Source organism: Sphaerodactylus townsendi, linkage group LG06 (assembly GCF_021028975.2).
Source record: "Sphaerodactylus townsendi isolate TG3544 linkage group LG06, MPM_Stown_v2.3, whole genome shotgun sequence".
NCBI lineage: Eukaryota > Metazoa > Chordata > Lepidosauria > Squamata > Sphaerodactylidae > Sphaerodactylus > Sphaerodactylus townsendi.
Window position 1 is genome coordinate 92,306,421 of NC_059430.1, and position 10,718 is coordinate 92,317,138.

Consider the following 10,718-nt stretch of genomic DNA (forward strand, 5'->3'; position numbering starts at 1 on the left):
TTCTCTGCTGTGTAATGTTGCAATTATTCTGTACCAGTTCAGCCAGTGGTGTAGCGCCGGGGTGTGTGTGGCGCAATGCACTAGGTGCATGCCTGTGCGGGAGCGTGGGCAGGGGCATGGCAGGGGCGCAGGGCGCACGCGTGCCCCAGGCGCAGTTTCCCCTCACACTGCCCCTGAGTTTAGCCAATAAGTCTTTTCCCAAAGATTCTTCAGAATTGTACCTTTGGGAATGTGCTGCTTTGCCCATGAAATCCTTAGTTCTTCTTGCAGGAAAAACAGTCCCCAGGATTCCCTGGGTAGATGAGTTATAGTGAATGCACTATAGAGCTCTTCCATAGTATAATATTATTTAGATGTGAGCTAACTAAAAGCATCACATTATTGAGAGTGATATCTAACTGAAAGACAGTGATGAGAACAAAAGTTGAATGGCATTTGGAGAAATACAAATGGCACTAAAGATGAAATCAGTACAAGCTTATAGAAGGTAGAATGCCAGGAGGTCTGTACCATTTGCTGTGGAATGAATAACACAAGAGATCTTTGCTAGAGTATTCTGCCCAGATGCACAGTCCCACCAAGCAGAGCTATTTATGCCTGGCTAAGGCTGAGAATTCTTTCCATGAGATGGAGGAGTGAGCATATATTTTTTTGCATGCATACATGCACGAGCACACACAGAGCAACTTGCAACTGAAGGCTTCACTGAGCAAATTTGCACAGGTCTTCTATCCCTCTCACCACAAGGATAAAAAGATTTCGACTGCAGATAATGGTATGGATAGGAGCATCTAAGCCTCATAAGAACATAAGATGAGCCCTGCTGGATCAGACCAATGGCCCATCTAGTCCAGCAGTGCAACAGCCAATCAGTCGCCTACACTACGCAAAGGGCCAAAACAGACTGCTGAGAAATGCTTGATTTTGGTAGACTTAACTGCCAAATAATGGGTACAATCTTCCCAGAATCCTATTGATATGAATGGAAAACGAAGCACAGGATCCATTCCTCTCACACGAGAATGCCATTTCTTCAGAATTGTGTCCATTGTTTTTAGGGGTTAATCTGATAGGCAATGGAGGTGACATCCCAGTCCAAGAGGTCTGTGCTCATGTATCTCCCTGCCATGTTAGCGTAACTTCTTCAGGGCTCCATCAAGATATTTGGTGCGAAAGATAGAAATGATACAGGGTCCTCTCTTTCTTCCCCCCTAATTGGTGGTGTATTTCTGGTCTTCCAACACACGTCTCTAGATGTTGTTGATGCGACTCTGTTAAACAAATTTCCTTTCCTTGCATTCCCTTTTCTTCACTTCCACACACCATCTCTATCACTGAAATGTACTAAGAATAGGTTTCAGTTTTTATAGAACTGACTGCAAGGCCACAGAGATAAGATCACATCTTAAGTTCATGGGGCTGGGCAGCTCAATCAAAATTTTGTTCACTGCCTTTGAACAGTGTTCAAAATCCACTGCCCAAATTGACTGCACTCATGGCAGAGCAAGTCATGTGGAAGCAGAGCTACTCTGGCATGTAAAGTCAAGTGTTTGAGATGTTATGCTTCAGCACAGCACAGCCCATTCTGTGCATGCAAATCAGCTGCAATCCAAGTTGAACTTAATGAAACTTGTACTCTGATCTTAAAGGCAGTCACTTGGAAATAAGTCTCATCAATGAATGAGCTTGAGTAAAATCCTGCGGTTTGCAGGCTGTATCAACTTTGAAAGCAATTCTCTTTAGCTGTGCTATGAATCGTGTGGTTAGAGTACCTTGCAGACATCTATAGTGTCATGCAAGGTGTTATTCTGACATTCTGTACAGATACACAAAATAAGATAAAATCATAGCGTTGGAGGAGACCACAAGGGACATCAAATTCAACCCCCCCTGCAATGCAGGAACACACAATCAAAGCACTCTCAACAGATGTACATCCAGCCTCTGTTCAAAAACCTCCCAAGAAGGAGACTCCACCACACTCCAAGGCAGTATATTCCACTGTCAAACTGCTCTTATAATCAGGAAGTTGAAAATCCTCATCCTAAGATGTGTATGAATGCTGTTTATGAATAGAAGTGGAGATTTTTAAAATTTGAGAACTGTGGTATACCTATATATTAAATAAACAAAAGGGTGGATGCAGATGAGTCACAGGATCAGCTGTGGTTTTATGGGATGCCAAAACATCAGCCTTCCTTGAAAACTGCAGGAGAATGTTTCTGGCCTGATTCTGTTCAGCCTGCAAGCAGTAAAATTTCTAACAGGCACAGGAGAAACTCTCCTTGGGCAGCAATTTTCTGACTGAGGTCTCACAGATACAATCCTTGGCATAACAGCCACAAGAGAAAAGGACACTGAAAGAGAATGAGAATCTCACAGAAGACTTACAACACACAATCCTCAGGTGCCAGCATGAGTTCTCTCCTATAGGGCAACCAGGAACTGCTCTGAGATAGGGAGAGAGAGAGAGTTGCTTCTGTGCAGGTGACAAGAAAAACAGCAGCTTCACCGGACAGTGTGTGCTAGCAGTGCCCACTCCTCCAGACTGTGCCATCATGTGACTGCCATCTGTGCCTTGCGAGCTCTGCCCAGTTCTGCGTGGGCAATTCCTTGGAGCCGTGCCTGTAAAAGAGTGCTACAGTAGAAGTCTGGAAGCTGCACACAATCAGATTAACGGTTTCCCACACACACCTACCAAGTCTGCCAAATGGCGTGCTATTTTCTTGGAGCCACTTAACATTGTGTTTGCCAGTTTGCTGAGAAAAGTGAGTGTGCTCTTGTGCTATATTTAAAACCTGTACTGTCATCCTCTCCAACTCTTTAAAATGTTTTCAATCTCTGTCCTGCCTCCATGCTTCTGTTTGGAATGTATTTTCAAGGGTGTGGAGAGGAGGGGGGGTCTGCAAAGGGAGTTCGTGAGGAACAACCTCCAAAGCATAAAGATGAGATGCCTCACAAAGGAAAATATTTGTCAATGTTCTGTGCATTTTTTTTTGCCTTGAATTATATTTATGATCTTTGTAAGAGCTGAGGGGTGGGTAGGCCAAACACTCAAGTGCGTGTATATCTATATATCTAATAACAAAGTTGGCAAATCCTTGAATGTGGTGGCTGGAACCGTGAACAGGCAAGACAGATCTTTCTGCAAACCTGAAAAGGGCCCCAGGTTTGCAAAACAATCGAAAATTAAAAAAATGGGAAGTTTTAGAAAGCCAAACATGATAAAAAGGAGTGCCTGCGACTTTAAGAAACAGATTCTGTTGCTAGGCAACCACAGATTCCAAGGCAAGGGTAGAGGGGTTCTTTACAGGCTTATTTTGGCATGCTAGGGAGGACTTGCTGGAGCCATGCCTGGCTGGGGTTGCCAACTCCAGTGTGGGAAATTTCTGGAGATGTTATGGTGAAGTTTGAGGGAGGAAGGCTTTGTGGAGGGGAGAGGCCTCAGCAGGGTATAATGCTGTAGAGTCCACTCCCCAGAGAAGCCATATTCTTGATCGACCAAGTGTCTGACTTGTAGAAGACAGTTGAAAGTGAGAATCCACTATCTTATGGCATGGATCTTCAGCTGAGAGTTTATAAAAATTAAAAAAAAGATGCCCTCACTGTGGCTTCTCCTCAGCCTGCATCTCTTTCCCTTAGACATGGGCAGGGGGAAGCAGAGGGAAGGTGAGTGTTTGAAGAAAGGCAAGAGGAAGCCCAGAAACACTCATGGTCTTGGTGAATAAGCTAAGGTGGGGATGAAGAGCAGTTGCTGAGACTTGCTTCTGTTCTTGGGCTGGCTTCCCAGAGCATCACCTGCCCACTGTTTGAGTGTTCTGTTCCATTAGGTTTTTGGTGTTTTTTTAAAACAAACATTTATTAACAAATATTTATGTTTCAGGCAGCAGACTGGAGTTAGAAAGGAGTGCCAGGTCTGAAAGCGTTGAAGACTGATGTTGTTCTACAGCCCATGTGTAGAGAGCTCTAGCTGGACCTTGGGTGTTCTCATTCCATTGGATCTGATTCCTGCAGGTCAGGTGACAATGGGGCTAAGAGTACAGGGAGTTGTCTTAGACTGTGCCAAACCACTGGCTATCACTTGACCATGCTTGGCTGCAACTGTCTACCTCCAGCAAAATATGCTCCCAGTCCACGGGCAAGAAAACCTTTACATGAAAGTGAACTGGGGACCTATGGCATGCAAAATGTGTGTGGGTTTTTTTGCTGAGCTTTGGCCCCTCCCCCAAAATACCGATGCATTCTGTCCTCTGTCAGTTTGAACCTGGACCTGACATTATTTTCAGTTAGAGTAACACAAACAACAAGATGTGTCCTGCACACCATGGAGATGTGTCTGGGCACTGTTAATTCATGTTCTGGACTAGGGAAATGATGGCATCAAGATAGGTCAACTTGAAATGTTAAAACAGCCCTGGAGGAAGTAGCTCTGGAAAAAACATGGGTCCCTTTGGCTTGGAGCTGGGCTTTGGTACCAATTGATCAGGTGGAAACTTGTTTTGCAGGAACCACTTGACACCAGGCCCCCCAGCAACTCTCCAAAGCAGCAGCCCAATGGGAAATTACTGGGTAAATTAAAGGGCAGCTTTCCTCTGTGGATGGCATGTCTTCTCATGGCTACATGCAACAAACACCTACGGTTACTGCCATTTGTTGGTCTTGATTGTGATGTTTGTAGTCTGCCACAGGACATGCTGAACTAAGTAGGGCAAGGTTGTACTGAAAAGGCTCAACCTGAATCTGATAGCCAAATACCTGGTCACAATTCCTGCATTACCACCCTAACATACATCCCTATGACTTCTTCCCAGAATTCAGAACTGGAGGTGGGTAGAAATGATGTGCCTGTTCCTTCATTCAGGCAACTAAAAAGGATGACACTACATCATGTTACCTACACATGTATTCTGACCTACATGCATCACTGAGTTCCACGGGAAGTTGCCATGAAAAAACAGACATGGTGGTGTGTGAATTAGCCAAGCATAAGGGAAAAAAATCAAGGTACTGAATATTTTTTTGTTGTTACTTTTTGATCATGACATGAATTGCATCAGGATCAGGAAGTAACAATAAAGGACTTGATTCAACACCTTGATTTTTTTCCTTTTATTTGCCACTGTTGGCATGGCCCTGACTTCTTCCTGATGTGTGAATTAGCCAGTCATATGCAATTTCAGGGGTGTGTTATTGAGGAATTTTCCTCCCCCCCATTAATTTTTACAGAATTACAATAAGTGTTCATACTGTTAGTTTAGTATCACAATATTTATTTCCTGGTTTTGTTCTACTATAATATTTCTGGAAATGTATTCACATTATGGTAGTTTTTTCTTCTTGTTGTTTTTTTTGCATGTGCCACTTTTCATGCCATTGCATCAAAAGGTGCATTAAAGGCTTTTTATTTTTAAACAATGTGTGCTGTGTGCTGTGTGCATTTTGTCTATTAGCATTATATTTTCATATGCTACAAAGCTATCTGCATAAATTGGAGGACTTTTTAAAAATACCTTTGTGAGTTTTGACTCAGTCTAAAAGGGTATTTTAAAAGAGTGTTTTCCCCAACAATGTATTGCCAAATTCTTGGAATGTCATTTTAAATGTAACTCAGTAATTTGCAGATATTTAGAACCCATGTGAGAATTTTTGCAAATCCTATGGACGGTCTTTTCACGGCCCTTGAAATTCCTCTGGAATTGCCTCTGAAGAATTCTAGACTGCCAGATATGCCTTCAAAAGCTTCTTCTTGGCTGATTTTGCACTTGTAGCTCCCCACTGCTGCCCGGCTCTTTCCTTTGCTCGAGTCCGGGCCAGTGGGGGAAGCCCCGAATGGTTCCCCACAAGCCTGGGGCTTTTCCATAAGATTAAACTCTTTATTTAATATGTATATTTAAAATATTGATATGCCTGCTATACATGCTTTTGTCTCTAATATCTAAGTGAAAATAGCTGAAAGAAATGAAAGCACAATCACCTTTCAAAAACAAAACACAAAATCTGCAGAAGAAGCAACTGAATACTTCTAAAGCGTATGGGATAGTCTTTTTTTAAAATTAGCACTGTACAGAACTTATTGCAAGCACTTTATCAAAGTGAAAACCCTTTGGTTCTTTTTAGAATACTGAACCAGCATATTCTTGTTTAATGCTCTGACAAGTATGATTGGTTGTTCAGAATGGGGAAAGAATACCAAACAGCCTACCAAGGGTGATCTTTGTGTGAGTTCTCATTTCTGTAGAATGAAAACTGCTGTGATGCTTCAGGAGAACTTTTAACATACTTGAACTGGCATTTAGTGTGGCTGATGGTGGTTATTACCCTTCAACCAGAGATGTCAGAATTTAAACCTGGGGCCTTCTGCATGCAAAGCATATATATGCTTGGCCACCACTGAGCTTCAGCCCCTCTCCATGAACATTTGTATACACACAGTTGAATCGAATACCTTAAATGGCATATAAATAATTCAACATCAACATGAACATCAACACCACAAGGTAACAACAGCCTTTACAACTTCGGGAGAGTTAAAATAACGGCATTAAAAAAATTAGCCACGGCTTCCAACAACTCGTAACTGTGGCTATTTAAAAGTTATATAACCTTCTGGTTATCTGTATACACACGGAAATGTATTACTGGTCCACATTGTTGTGGTTTTTAAAAGTTGAATTGCCTTTATGCAGTTATTAAAAAGATGGGTGCTGGATGCTTGCAGGCCAGGGTGGGGCAAAATCAGTTCTTGCCCTGGGCTCCATTTTCTCAAACATGCCACTGGTCTGAACTGCAGTCTTGCCAGGGGTGGATTGGGATGTTAAATACAGCCAGCTAAGACAAATGTGCATGCTGTACTTCCCTATCAAGTATAATTTTGCTGTTTTAAATAGATAAAGTCCAAATATATTATTGGGCATATAAATGGAGTTTAGAATTATAAATGCCTTTGGTTTCTACAAACAAAATTGTGAGTTTATCCAATACTTGAGAGAGAAAGAGTTGCAAACTCCTGCACCCTCTGCTGCCTTAGTACATGCATGTTAGTTTTTGCCATTTGAGAGGTTGGGGGGAATAAAAGTCAAAATTAGAAAATAGCATCTGCTTTAAACAAAAGGAAGTGTGTTATTTGTACAGACACAGTCTCATGTGATTACATAACAAGTTGCACAAGTCAAGTTAAACTTCATTAACTGAATTAAAACACTGACATTTTCAGCAAAGTGTTATCATTGCGCACACTATAACACATTAATGGTGAACAAAATCACATTGGAACACTGAATATATTTTTTGGAAAATGCACTAGTCTGTGTTTGTCACCTGTCTGCAGAGGTGGGATCCAGCAGGTTCTCACCAGTTCCTGAGAGTGGGTTACTAATTATTTGTGTGTGCCGAGAGGGGGTTACTAATTGGGTCCGCTTTTCCATCTCCACGCCCTCCCCTCCCCGAGAGGCATACTGCCTTTGAATGTGAAGGTTCCATATAGCAATTGCGACTAATAATGTAACTCCCTGAACTGGGTTAATCCCTTTCAGGTACTGCAATTCATTGATTCTCAGCCTTTCGTACCTTTTATCTCACCAGTCTCTATCAAAGAACCTGTGTGTTTCACCATTGCTGTGTTCAGATTTGTGAGTTGGGGCATTTTCTATAATGTGATGATGATTTAGAAATGACCTGGTGCAAAAACATTTTGGGGGGTCGTGGTGGGGTGGCTGCCCATGGGGGGGGCATCCAACTCAGGTTTTGCCCAGGGCTCAGGTTTGCCAAGGTACGCCTCTGTCCCCTTTGCTGAGGGGGGACTGGCGAGGGAACCTGTTACTAAAATTTTTGGATCCCACCACTGTCTGCACAAATTATTCTCTGATCCTGTGTAGATTGCTAAACATTTTGAGTGGATAAAAACATACCTTGAAAAAACATGTCATTACTAATTCCAAAACATATTTTATAGGACTTTTTGCTAAAAAATAGTTGGAAACTCCTCAGGGAAAAATAAATTTCCATACTTCTCAAATCTCCCCCAAATTTCTAACTTTGCTGTTGGAAAGAAAATGAGGGGAAAGTCTTCAGGGTGTGGGGAATATCTTTCCATCCTGGGCTTTCTAGCTCCATCCCGTCTATTTCACCAGCCACCTTTTTCTACCTCTGCATATACACAATGATAGAGAAAGCTAGATGTCTGAGGTTCGTTTGGTTAGCAATGGCCTCTCCCTGTGATTCGGGTTTCATGTTTCCTTTCAGTTTCCAGTGGCAACTGAGCTTTCCACTGTCTATCTTTCACTAGGATTGTTTTGACTGGTTTGAAAAGAAGGAAGGAGCCTTGTGAAGGACTAGCTGCTTCATGATTCAAACAAGGTTTAAATGTGTAGTTTTTCCATATCTGGAAAATAATAATCCCCAAACAGTAATTTAGATGTCAGGATGAAAAAAAAAAACTTCCCTAGACAGTTTTAAAAGGGTACAACAGACTGGAGAAAGATACAGAAAATGGGAACCAAAATGATGGCAAATTTGGAGCACTTTCCCTATGAGAAACTGATGAAGAGTTTGAGGTTTTAGAGGGAGAATCAGTAAGGGGGTTGTCTAGAGGATCACACAATTATGCAAAGACTCAAGAAAGATAACTTTTTCTTCCTCTCCTGTATGGCTATAACTGGGGGAGGATACGATGGGTAATGTATTCAGGACAGATAAAAGGAAGTTCTGCTTCACATAATGTGTAAATTGGGAGACTCATTGCCACAAGATGCTTTGGTGTTCACTAGCTTACATGGCTTTAAAAGCTTGTGGGTGGGTATTCAACTTGTGGGTGAATAAACTAAATTGAACCTCTGTGTTCAGAGGCAGTGTACCTGTAAATACCAGTTGCATTGCTGGGCCACAATAGGGGAACGCTTTTGTCTCCATGCCATGCTGTAGGTCTTCCCAGGGCATTTGGTTAGCCATTGTGGAAAACATGATGTTTATTCTATGATGGTAAAACTAGATGGTAAAACTAGTTGGGAATAGAGAGATTTTCAAAGGCACAATTCTAGAAAAGTAAAGAACGTAGAGAAATTCCTGGGTGAAAAGCACATGATTCCATTGCTGCACATACAACAATGGCAGTATAATGCAAAAGGGGGGGGGGGTTCAGAGCAAAGGGCCTGTCTAATCCATTGTCCTATTTTCAGCGGCGTCCAGGCAGAAGTCCACAAGCGGGATATGAAAGTGGTGGCCTTTCCCTGATATTTTCTGCCAGCATATAAAATTAATAGTTTGTGTGAGGTAGAAAGGAGACTAGCAAATGTTATAAACAATAAACAATAATAGTAACATGGAGGTTTCACTGAACTGTTATAACTGTTAATTGCTGATACAGAAAAGCCTCCATGAATTTATATAATCTAATGTTACTCTGTGAGAGTGCTCTCCAAAATATCAAACAAGCACAGGGGTAGGGAACCTGCGGCCCTCCAGATGTTCAGGAACTACAATTCCCATCAGCCTCTGTCAGCATGGCCAATTGGCCATGCTGGTAGGGGCTGATGGGAATTGTAGTTCCTGAACATCTGGAGAGCCACAGGTTCCCTACCCCTGAGCTAGAGAGAGAGAGAACAATATCAGAACAGGATTACTAATGTTTGCTGCATCTCACTTGAAGTGGATGTGTGGACTCATCCTCTGGTAAGGTGAAACTATATATATTTTAACTAAATATGTGGAGATAGTTCAAAGAGAGATTAACCAGTGAAGGACCCAAGTTTTGTAGTCCCAGGCCCAAATGGCAGCCTTCCTGGCAAGTAGGCTTCTCCACAGTCACAGTTCTCTGCCATGGAAGGCATTTTCTGAAACCCTGCCGAAGCAAAATCATCCTACTGTTGCCAATTTTCATGAATATTATTGATGACAAATCACCATGGCAGCCAGCTGAGACACGTTCTGTGAGGCCTCCTGACTTCCACAAGCCAAGCACGGAGGCTTCCTTTGCTCTCCAGGTGACATTCATCAACGGGCTGCTGAGGTGTCAGCCACGCAAGATGAAATGTTATTTTTCTCACAGAACTCTTCCATAAAATGACACATAGTGCTGAGGATAATGAGTTTTGCTACCAACAATTGAGAATCCCAGCATAATTAGATGCCTCTGACTTTTTTTTCTTTTGCCTTTCCAAATTTTGCAGGTTGTTTCAACTGATGTCACACAGCCAAAAAACAAAACAAAACCCAGCTCCCAAGGGTGGATTGGTTCTTAACCCCTGGACAGCACTACACGGCCTCATACTTCGATAAATTGCCTAAGAATTCTTGTCCTGTTTGTCTTGGTTTTTTTCTGTGTGGTAGAGATTTTCCTTTCAAAACCTATTAACACAGATGAGCATCACACCAGCTAGAGGCATACATGTACATTTCTGTGCACATTTCTGTGCACATAAAGGATACTGTGCATGTGCTTCCAGTCTGGGCCACACACCAAGGCTTTGTGCACGTAGCTCCTGTCCAGTAATTGGCAACCACTTCCGTCAAGGGAACAGAAGGTACACAGGACTTTGGAATTCTGAGGCCTCCATCACCTGCAAAGAATTTCTGAAAAAAGAATGCCCTTATGCAGATGGTTATGCAGATGAACGTCACTATTAGACAGACAATTTACAAATCACTTAATCTGAACTACCGGTAAATGAACAGGAGGGAGCTTGAGCAGAGCATTGGATGAGATATGAAACTGCACCAACTCA

The 10,718-nt window shown here is 42.3% G+C and overlaps 1 long non-coding RNA gene across 1 annotated transcript; it reads left to right on the forward strand.

Annotated features, from left to right (window-relative positions):
• The first annotated feature begins 40 nt into the window (after window positions 1–40).
• Window positions 41–10,288, forward strand: LOC125435863. Its single transcript, XR_007244930.1, has 3 exons — window positions 41–2,768; window positions 3,884–4,014; window positions 10,164–10,288. It is a non-coding gene; the product is annotated as an uncharacterized LOC125435863 (long non-coding RNA).
• The last annotated feature ends 430 nt before the right edge of the window (window positions 10,289–10,718 follow it).